This window comes from Vulpes lagopus, chromosome 4, assembly GCF_018345385.1.
Source record: "Vulpes lagopus strain Blue_001 chromosome 4, ASM1834538v1, whole genome shotgun sequence".
NCBI lineage: Eukaryota > Metazoa > Chordata > Mammalia > Carnivora > Canidae > Vulpes > Vulpes lagopus.
Genome location: NC_054827.1, coordinates 137467279 through 137478405, shown reverse-complemented (window position 1 = coordinate 137478405; position 11127 = coordinate 137467279). Strand labels below are relative to the sequence as shown.

Here is an 11127-nt window from a genome sequence, read left to right as displayed (position 1 = left end):
GAAAACTCCTACTACTTGATAGAGGATATCTATTAAAAAAAAAAAGAAAAAAGAAAAATACAACAACTAATGTCATACTTAGTGGTGAGTAACTTAAAGATTCCCACTAAGCTTTATTCATAATTACCCAAACTTGGAAGCAACTGACATGTTCATTAGTAAATGAATGGCAAAAACCCTGTGGTACATCTGTATAATATAATGTTATTCAGCAGTAAAGAGAAAAGAGCTATCAAACTCCGAAAAGACAAGGAGGAAACCTAAATGTGTATTACTAAGAGACAGAAATAAATCTGAAAATGCTTTACTGTAGGAGTCCAATTATACGACATTTTGAAAAGATAAAACTATGGAGACAGTAAAAAGATCAGTAGTTTCCAGGGATTTGGGGGAAGGGATAAATAAATAGGAGGAGCACAGAGGATTTTTAGGGCAGTTACTGAGTATAACACTATAAAGATGGAAATATGTCATCCTACATTTGTTCAAACTTATTCAACACACAACACCAAGGGTGAGCCATAATGTAAGCCACAGACTTTGGATGATAATTAAGTTATCAATATATTTTCATAAGTTATAATAAATGTACCACTCTGTGGGGTGTCAGGTGTCAATAGTTAGGGAGGCTGTGCATGTACTGGTGTAAGGGGTATATTGAACTCTCAGTACATTCCATCTAATTTTACTGAGAACTTAAAACTGCTCTAAAAAATTAAATTTATTAATTAAAAATTATTACTTAAAAAGTTAATTATAAAACTAATTAAAATAAAGTTTATTAACTGAAAAGCAGAGCACAATGTCTTTTTAAGAGTAACAGCAAAATTCTTTATTTAAAAAGAGGTGCATGGTGGGGGGAAATGCTGGGTGGCTCAGTCATTTAAGCGTCCAACTCTTGATCTCAGCTCAGGTCTTGATCTCAGTGATATGTTTGAGTCCTGCATTGGGCTCCATGCTGGCATGGAACACTTAAAATAAAATAATAAAATAAAATAATAAAATAAAATAAAATAAAATAAAATAAAATAAAATAATAAAATAAAATAAAATAAAAAAGAGGAGCATGGGAGTATGTTAGGAAGATACTCCCTAATTTGCAAAATATGTAAATACAAAAAATAAAGATAGACAACAATACTTCAGCTCAGTTACTGAAGCAGATATGAAAACACAGCAGTTTGAGGGGGTAAAAACCCAGTGAAAAAACTGATGATATAAAATACATCAACAGGGCAGCCCGGGTGGCTCAGGGGTTTAGCACCACCTTCAGCCTAGGGCCTGATCCTGAAGACCCGGGATCAAATCCCACCTCAGGCTTCCTACATGGAGCCTGCTTCTCCCTCTGCCTGTGTCTCTGCCTCTCTCTCTGTGTCTCACAAATAAATAAATAAAATCTCTTAAAAAAAAAAAGATACATCAATGGAATTACAGGAATGTGAGTGAGTCAGGTGGTTAATCTCTCAACAAGCTGTTTATTCTTAAAAATATTACTCACATTTTGTAGCCTAGAACATAAAATAAAAGGATGAACTAAATAATCTCCAGGCAATCCCCAAGCCCTAAAATTATAAAAGCTTACACAAATGTTCCTTAAAATCTACTAAATTCCAAAAGTTGTGAAATATAATAGAAATAGGACTCAAAGTATAAGATAATATGGGAAGACAGTTCACAGAATAAAGGTTCTAAAGAAAATAAGATATGTGAAGTCTTCGTTGAAAGAAAGAGGATAAAAGAGAGAAAGGCTTGGGGAAAAAAATGACTGAAAATAATGTCCTTAGACAATGAGAAATGGAAGGGTAGTTTGAGATGAGGCCAAAGCGGAAAAGGGAAAGAAGAAAATATTAGAGAACAGTGCTGTTAAAGGTCAATTTAACCTTCACATCAAAGTTTAACTCAATTTCCAGGATACATTTTGAGGTTAGTAATGTCTTATTAACTTAGTTTTCTCTGACTGCAGCTAGAATCTTAATGTGATTCTTCTGAGTGCGGAGCACAGGGAGATGGGCAACTGGCTCACAGGTGTTTGAAGGTTGACGGTCACATTCCGCCCGTCATCACCACAGCAATCTCCTCAGATTTGGAGGACAAGCACACACCTAAATAAAAGTCTAGTATGTCCGAATCATTGCAATCCTTGATATGCTATGAGGAAGCCTCTCATTTGTAACTATTCCTGCTTCATTCACAGCTCAATGAGCTAGAAATTTTGGAGGTGGCAACTGTGATTTCTTAGCCATGGCCTAGAAAATTTCAAATTCAGGTCATGCTGCAGGTGCTTATTAGCCATGCACATTTTTAAAAATTTTATTTCATTCTGGTAAGAACACTACATGAATTCTACCCTCTTCACAATTGTTTTACGTGCACAATAAATTATTGTTGACTCTAGGTACAATGATACACAGCAGCTCTCTAGAATCTATTCATCTTATTTACCTGGCTTATTTCACTTAGCATAATGCCCTCAAAGTTCTCCAGGACAGACCACACGTTAGGTCACAGAACAAGTCTTCACACATTTAAAAAGCCCGGAATGAGAGACTCCTGACTCTGGAAAACAAAGGGTTGCAGAAGGGGAGGTGGGTGGAGCAATAGGGTAACTGGGTGATGGGCACTGAGGAGGGCACATGATGAAATGAGCCCTGGGTGTCATATGTTGGCAAATTGAATTTAAATAAAATATTAAAAAATAAAATAAAGATCAAAAAAAATTAAAAAGCCCGGAATCATACCAAATACCTTTTCTAATCATAATGGAATGAAACTATTAATTTATTATAGAAGGAAACTGAAGAACTCACAAATATTTTTTTTCTTGAGTCACTTCGCCCCATGGACCTACATTTCTTAATCTGTGAAACTCTGCCCTCTTATGGTTAAAGTCAGTTTGAGATCTCAAATGACCTACTCAAATGACCTGAGGCTAGCGGAGAATGCAGGGACTTGCTGGGTCATGCGTCCCAAAATAGATACCTGGTACGACAATTACCCAGTTTGAGCCTTTGTCTGGTAGCCACAGCTTCACGAGAAGACACTCTTTGAGTAATGAAGCGAATTAGGCAGCCACAGTGTGACTGTGCCAGAAATATGTAAACACACTGATAATCATTATTCCTGCCCCTGAAACCTACATTCCTGAACAGCAAATTAAATTCTGAGGAGGCTAGCCTATAGAAACAAAGTCGTCATGAATGCCAACGTATGAATGAATTTCTTCGGATCCTCTGCAGATAGCTGTTTTAAAGGTGGGGTAAATAGAGGGATCTTTGGGTGATAAGGCAGCTAAGAGACTAGCGAACACTTTCCATTCATGTGATAAACTCAGTGAGAGCAGAGACTGGGGACAGCAACAATACACATTCCCCGCATCCAGTTTTGCTGGTGGCCTTGCCTTGCCCTCTCTGCTTTCTTATCCCCACCAGGAGATGACAAGTTCAAAGGAAATTGAAGTCTTTTAGAAAAATTCCAGAAAAAAATCTCAAATACTTGTTTAGAGGATCCAAGTAGTAAGATGGGACAATGGATGAAAACCTGTTACAAGAGGTATCATTCCCCTACAAGAGCTGTTTGAAAAAATTACTTTTATCTCAGGAAGCTACATTCTCAAACCTGAGTCCTTAAATCCGTAGTGTTGAATCTGGGTTTACCAGTTCAGGTAAAAAATGAGAGATAATATGATGCAGAACTAATCCAATTAAGTTTCAAGATGAATGCTTCCAGTTGCATTAATCATTGTCCTGGGAGCTTTGTTAGTTTCTTATATGTGTAGGTCAAGATATTAGTGATTTTTTTCCCTATTTTCTTGGGCTGCCTGAAAAAAAAAATTTATATCATCTACATTTCATACTTTAGCCCATAATTTGAGAGTATTTTCTGGTCACTGTGCCAAATTTGGTAATTTTGATAATTTGCCAAATCTGGACATATTACTTATCATAGTCTTCTTCTATATTAACTTGACCAGGCACTCAGGAAAATGATCACAAAATTGCCTCTCCTGAAAAGCTATACAATTTGTAGCAAATGCTCTGTCAATTTTCTATCTTGTGAAAAGTGAAATGAGCACTGACATGATGGTGGCAAGATGAAAAATCATGGGAAGACCTCACTATTGTGTCATTCCTGTCATAACTGCATCCATCTGGTTATGCCCAATGTAATTACATTCACTATAAATTGTTGATCTCCGTGTCATCTTTTTTTATCCCTATGGCAAACCTTGTCTGAGACCCAGTTATTGTAGGTGTTGTCCACTGCTTTGAAATTCCATCGGGCTGATGGTTAAAGATATGGAGTCACAACTCTGTGACAGGTGCTGGTGCCTGTGGATTTCTGTGATGACCCAGAAGTGACCTTAGCAGCTGCTTGGATGCCTGCACATAATGAAGGTAAATGTGGACAAGTTAAATGGCACCATGTCTTAAAGCTGATCTAAAAAGAAACTCTGCTTATAACACCAATAGCATTTGCTCTAGAAGAAGTAAAATTAGATACTGACATACTCATCCAGGTGACAAATACTATTGACTTCATACTATGTGTCAAGCAGTGTGCCAAGTACTGGGGACAAATGTGAGGCAAAATTCTCTGACCTCAGACAGTTGTAGTCCCCCAGAAGGAGACAGATATAAATGAAGACAAATATGAAAATATATGTCTTGACATTTTTATTATTTGTTTCTATATTCTTACTACATGCTCTATATTTTTTAAGGGATGCCATCTCTAACAAAAGGCTGTTTTTTTTTTGGGAGGGGTAAGTTGTAATAGCCTTTTGTTTCTAAATTGTGTTTGGATTAATAGTTTAGAATAAAACACACAGCATATACTCCTTTTTAAATTTACTACCAACAAACTATTGAAAAGAAGCCCTACACCCGTTAATTATCACTTTTTTTCTGGACCTTGCATTTTAGCGACATAAATTCACTCAGTTTACTTTTTATTCAAATATAAAAATTTTGATATATAACCTAGATGTAAATAATCTCTTTTAAGCATAAAAGTTTTATAAGCATTGTCAAACATACACCACCGCGACAATAAAAAATACAGAATATTTGCATTGACCCAAAATGTTCTCATGTCCTTTTATAGTAAACCCTTACACCACAAACCCAGGTAAAACCATTGATCTGGTTTTCTGTCACTGTAAATTAGTTTTGCTTTTCCTAGAATTACATAAAAATGAAATCATACAGTGAGTACTTATCTGTGATTGGCATTTTTTATTCAGCATATTTTTGAGATGCAGCCATATTCTTATATGAATAAGTAGTTGATTCCTAATTATTTTTGGGCAGTCAACCAAGTTTGGATACAATACAATCTGTTTATTCTTTTATCCACTGATGTACATTTGGGATGTTTCCAATTTCCATTTTAAACAAAGTTGTCATAAACATTTTTGTCCAAGTCTTTGTAAGGACATACTTTTGTGTTTTCTTGGGTAAATAAGAGTGGAATCAGTGAATTATATAGTAAGTGTATAAAAAATTACCAGACTATTTTCAAAACTGTACTCTATCTTCCCACCAACAACTAATAAAAGTGTCAATACTAGATATTTTCATTGTTTAATTTTGAACATTTTAGTGGGCACGTAGTAATATTTCAATGTGGTATTAATTTGAATTTTATTAATTTCTAGGGTTCTTTTGAATATCTTCTCAGTTCTTTTGAATATTTTTTCAGCCATTAGTACATTTTACTTTGTGAAGCATCTCTTCAGCTATATTTCCTATTTTAATCAAATTGGTTGTTCTTTGACTATTGAGTTATAATATATTATATATATTGATCAGAATTATAATACATATATTATAGATATATATGTGTATATAATATATTTCTAGCTGGAAAACAGATTTATCTATCTACCATCCGTCTATCTAGAGCATTTTTGTACAGGTCTTTGTATGAACATAATTTGTCTTTTCTTGGGTTAATAACTAAGAATGGAATTGATGAATGATATCTTAAGTATATCTAGATAGATAAAAGAGAGAAAGATTTGTTTCCTACTTAGAAAATATTTTCTATCCCAAAATCATATATTTTTAAAACCGTTTCAGGGTTTTAGCAAAAATATTTAGGTCTAAGATCTGTTTGAATTTAATATATGTGTATTCTACACATGAGGGAAGATAGAGGATTATTTTTGTGCTTGTTTTTCCATATGGATATATAGTTGTTTTGACACCGTTGCAATTTTATTGATGATCAATGGCCCACATATGTGTGAATCTATTTCTGTAGCCTCTACTCTATTTCATATGTTTAATATTATATCAATACAATGCTGTCTTGATTAATGTAGCAAATAATAAGTCTTCAAATCAAACAGCATAAGTGAGTTTTTCAATTTTATTCTTTTTCAAAACTATTTTGCCTAATTGAGAAAATGTTTTCTTTCCATATAAGTTTTATAATAATCTTACCAATTTCAATCAATATGCTTGAATTTTGATTGAAATTACATTGGTGAGATAGATCAATTTTGGAAGAATTGATATGTTAATATTAGGTCATTCAAACACGTGCGTAGCTGTAGCAGTGAGCACTGACTCTATCTTTGGCCCTCCATCTGGCTCATGTCTCCACAATGACCTCTCTCAGGGCTATATGTTCCAAGCCTCTTGAGGTTAATCTATGCTCTGACCAGAATGCAGGGTTTGCTTTGAGCTTTCCTAAAGTGGCATAGAGATGGCACCCTTTAAATAACTAACAGCTTCCCTCTGCTGCACAGATGGCACCATTTTAGATAATGACCCTTTGAGCTCGTCACAATGTCCCTAGATCTATAAAAGCTGGGGATTAAGTTGAGGATTTTGCAAAGAATAGCTGCATCGTAGTGCCTGATTGTCACCTACCTGATACCTCCTGTCAGTAACTTACCCTGAATAAAATGGTATAAATGATGTGGAGTGGCTTGCCTTGTTTTTCAGTCTCAAAGTGACTTCTCAGTCTGGAGGATACTGAAGTGTTCCTCCTCTACCTTCTAACAATAGTATATGTCTCTATTTGTCTTCTTTAATGTCTCTCAACAATGTTTTATAGTTTATAATATACAAATCCTAACACATTTTATCAAACATATTCTTAGTTTTGTATATTATCATGTGATGGTATACTTTTGTGAACTTGAGGAAGCTATAGTACCAGTTATTCAAACACTAATATAGGTGTTACAGGGAAGGTATTTTGTAGATGTGATTAACATTTACAACCAGTTGACTTTATAAAGGAAATTATCCTGGATAATCTTGTAAAGGAAATTACCCTGATCTAATCAATTAAAAGGCTTTAAAAACCAGATTTTTCCCTAGGGGCTACAACACAACCTCTTGCCCTTCCTAACAGGAAGTCCTGTGAATTTTGGAATTGCCTAGTCAGTTCTATAATCATATAAGCTAATTCTCATTCTCTCTCTTTCTCTCTGTCTCTCTTCTGTCTTATTTTCTTTCTTTCTCTACTCCTACTTCTGTCTCTTTGGTAGAACCATGATTGATGCATATTGTAAATCCTATTTTAAACTTATTCAAGTTACTTATTAAATCTACAAACTTAAAAAAAATTATTTAGGATTTACTATATACATTGTACATATATGATGATATACTCCTTAAATAAAGACAGTTTTAGTTCTACTTCTTCTATTTCCACACATTTTACACTTTTTCTTCCCATATTGGATATTCTAGAATTTCGTCTTACCAAAATATTGGCATCATACTGCTCCTACCTTGGTAAGAATTGGTAACATCCAGGGAAACATTTGGTCAGCTATTTTTGCCCACCCTGTTCCTCAGCCTAAAACTACCACCTCAATTCTTCCTCTTTAACATGCAGTCAAGTGGAGGACCATTTATGCCCAATTGACCATAAAATTTTCTAAGGTTTTTCCATAATGATTCCCATAGAATTCCCTCAAGTCCCATTAATCAGCACACAAGGCCCTTAATTTCCCTCTTCCAAAAAGTCATGCCTCTGTCAGTATCCCATCCTCATCACTAAAACTGTCAAAATTGTGAATGGTCTGAGATCATACTCAACTTGTCAGCTACCAAGTTAGCCTGTTACGATTTAATGGATACTAGCAATTAACAAGTCATTTAGGTCAAAGGACTTCATTACTCACAACTATAGCAGTAATCAGGGCATCAGATTTCTATTGGGCAGGTTCTGTTAAGGAAAAAAAAAATCATTCAATGATATTTGATAAAGAACAGTAAAGCAGACTTTATTTCAGACCATTACAGTATGTATAGGGACCATCACAATAGGATTTTGCGGTGCAGAGAGCTTGGGCTCATCTCCAAATGCAACCAAGGAAAGTGGGAATTCAGAGCTAAGAGATAGGAGGGGGCAGTAGAGGGAAAAATCACTGAGAGGAAACATCAGGGGAAAGAAAGAATTATGTCCAAACTGCTCTAAGAGGATTCTAAAATTGGACAATGCAGAGATGAGCACTGAAGCCCAAAAATTAGAGGCTAGTTGAGAAGAGATTTCGAAAGAATCTAACTAGATTTTGGTCAAGGAGAAAATCTTTGTCAGTTCCCTATGGATCGTTACCCAGAGGGAAACATAAAGAGGGCTAGGTGACATCCACACACGTAGTGGGCTGCATTACAGGAGAAGGAGTCTAAATATTAGGGAACTGGAATCTTTTATAATGAAAGTTGGCATGTCTATTCTTTGTATTAGAGACACTATCTATTAGAACTGGAGAGTAAGTAAAACTTCCCTTTACTCCAGAGAGAGATATTATCAATTTTCCAAGGCCATTTGTTGAACAAATACCTCTGAAAAGACAGAACAAAAGGCAGTCAGTGCTTTTGTTTGCAACAGATGCAAACATGTGAGAGATCCATGGAGAATTATCTCTCGGGGTAAAATTGTATGAATATTAATAATGCAAAACTTAAAATCTACATTAGAAATAATGTCACCTATTAGGCACCATACCTAAAATCACATTATTGATAGCATTCATTCCAAAAAATATATTGGTTAATTACCATGTGTCAAGGATTGTTACAAATTCTTCAGAACAAAATTAATACTTGAAAAAAATCACTATTACCTTTAGACTTACACAAGAGGACAAAGTCTCTTGGAATCCTCACATATCACAAACACAAATATAAAAACAAAATGTACTCAGGAACAAATGGCTGATTTTTTTGCTTGGAATTGGGGATCAGTTGTGGTGCAGAAAACACCTGTAACCTTACATAGCCAGTCTCCTCATTAACACTCATTAGGCCTTAGTAAAATGATGCCCCATAGCTATACCCTATATCCTCCAATAGAAGGGCAACTATTCCAAAACCTATGCAAGTGTTTGTATTACATTGTGTTAATTTGGAAGATGTAACCTGTTTTGAGGTGTAGAGAGGATTGAAAGGAAGTATCTCTTTTTTTTTTTTTTTTGGAAGTATCTCTTATATCAGAAAAAAAAAGAAAAATTAATGCCTTGATTTTTACCTAACAAAATAAATCTCTTTCCAGTCATGAAAGAATTTTTATTCCTTTTCCTGTTCTGTTTCCCTCTCCTCCTTGTCTTTATGTTTTAATTCATGGTGCCGGGGAAAATAACAAGTTAACTCCATATTTGCAACTATTTCACAGAATATTGAAGAATATTTATACCATTGAGTAAGTCATAATTAAAAAAAACCCACATATTTATATTTTTCTAGACAAAATGTATGTAAAACCTTATGTTGAATCTTTACATTGCCAAGTAAAGAGATATTGAACATCATTCATAATTTTATAAATTTTCAATAGGGTTTAGTTAAATATTCAAAAATTAGTAAAACTAGTCTAAGTAATTTATTTCAAAGGTGAAAATACTATAATTATACTTTTGGCTTTTTATTTTAACAAAATTTTTAAAATGGAACAAGGGGCACCTGGGTGGCTCAGTAGATTAAGTGCCTACCTTCAGCTCAGGTCATGATCTTGGCATCTCAGGGTGGAGTCCTGCATTAGGCTCCCTGCTCAGTGGGGAGTCTACTTCTCCCTCTGCTCCTCCCCTTGCTTGTGCTCTCTCTCTCTCTCTGTCAAATAAATTAATAAAATATTTTTTAAATGGTTAAAAGAATTTTAAATGGAACAAAACATTTTAAGCATTAAATATTTTTAATATTTTGAGTTTATCATTGACTTTAAGTTGCCTTTCTTGTTAAACAATTAAATATTTGTGTACTTGGAATAAAATTATATTTAACTTTTAAACTTTTACATCATCACTATCAATTGACTATAAATTACATGATAATCTTTGTTGTAACAAAATAAGTTCCGACCTTGTTAAAACAAAAGCAATAAATATTCACAGACTAAGAGCATAATATTTTATGAATTATTTATATCCTTATTACCCATTCAACCATCACTAGCCAATCAGCAAAGTACAAACATGTGCACAAGAAATATTAAATTCAAACCTCTTTGATATTTTGTAGCTTTAAATCATATAAATATGGCTCTACACATAGATTTATAAAGCTATAACTTTCAAGAAAGGAGGACAGAATATATTTCATTTAACAGTCTGTTAGTTTTATTTATAAATGTTAAATCTTTATTTTATTTTTTTTAAAGATTTTATTTATTCATGACAGACACAGAGAGAGAGAGGCAGAGACACAGGCAGAGGGAGAAGCAGGCTCCATGCAGGGATCCTGATGTGGGCCTCAATCCTGGGTCTCCAGGATCATGCCCTGAGCTGAAGGCGGTGCTAAACTGCTGAGCCACCCAGGGATCCCTTATAAATGTTAAATCTTTAGACATATCTTCTGTGGGTCTTCATATTTATTCTTGTCATTAACTCTGCAAATTTAGGAGTGGGACTTCTGGTTGTATCATTTTCTCCCTTCTAAGGAAAGCATATCACATGCCAATGGGAAGAGAATTGAAAGATGTGGATTTCAAAGCCTCTGCTCGTTTTGTGATGAAAAACCCAAGTTTGATGCTACACTGTTCAGTAGATACCATCACAAACGTAGGCTACACAAAGTTAAGCAACGATGCTAACATGTGCCAGTGAGCTATACTGTTCTGAATCATAAAGTGAGAGCAGGTTCTAGGAGGGAAGTTAATATATGGGGT

General features: G+C 34.6%; 1 long non-coding RNA gene across 1 annotated transcript; it reads right to left on the bottom strand.

Annotated features, from left to right (window-relative positions):
- Nucleotides 1–2441: 2441 nt before the first annotated feature.
- LOC121489312 lies at nucleotides 2442–10016 on the bottom strand. The gene is made up of 2 exons (XR_005987320.1): nucleotides 9956–10016; nucleotides 2442–8810 (listed from the first exon to the last, which is right to left on the bottom strand). It is a non-coding gene; the product is annotated as an uncharacterized LOC121489312 (long non-coding RNA).
- Between the last annotated feature and the right edge of the window lie 1111 nt (nucleotides 10017–11127).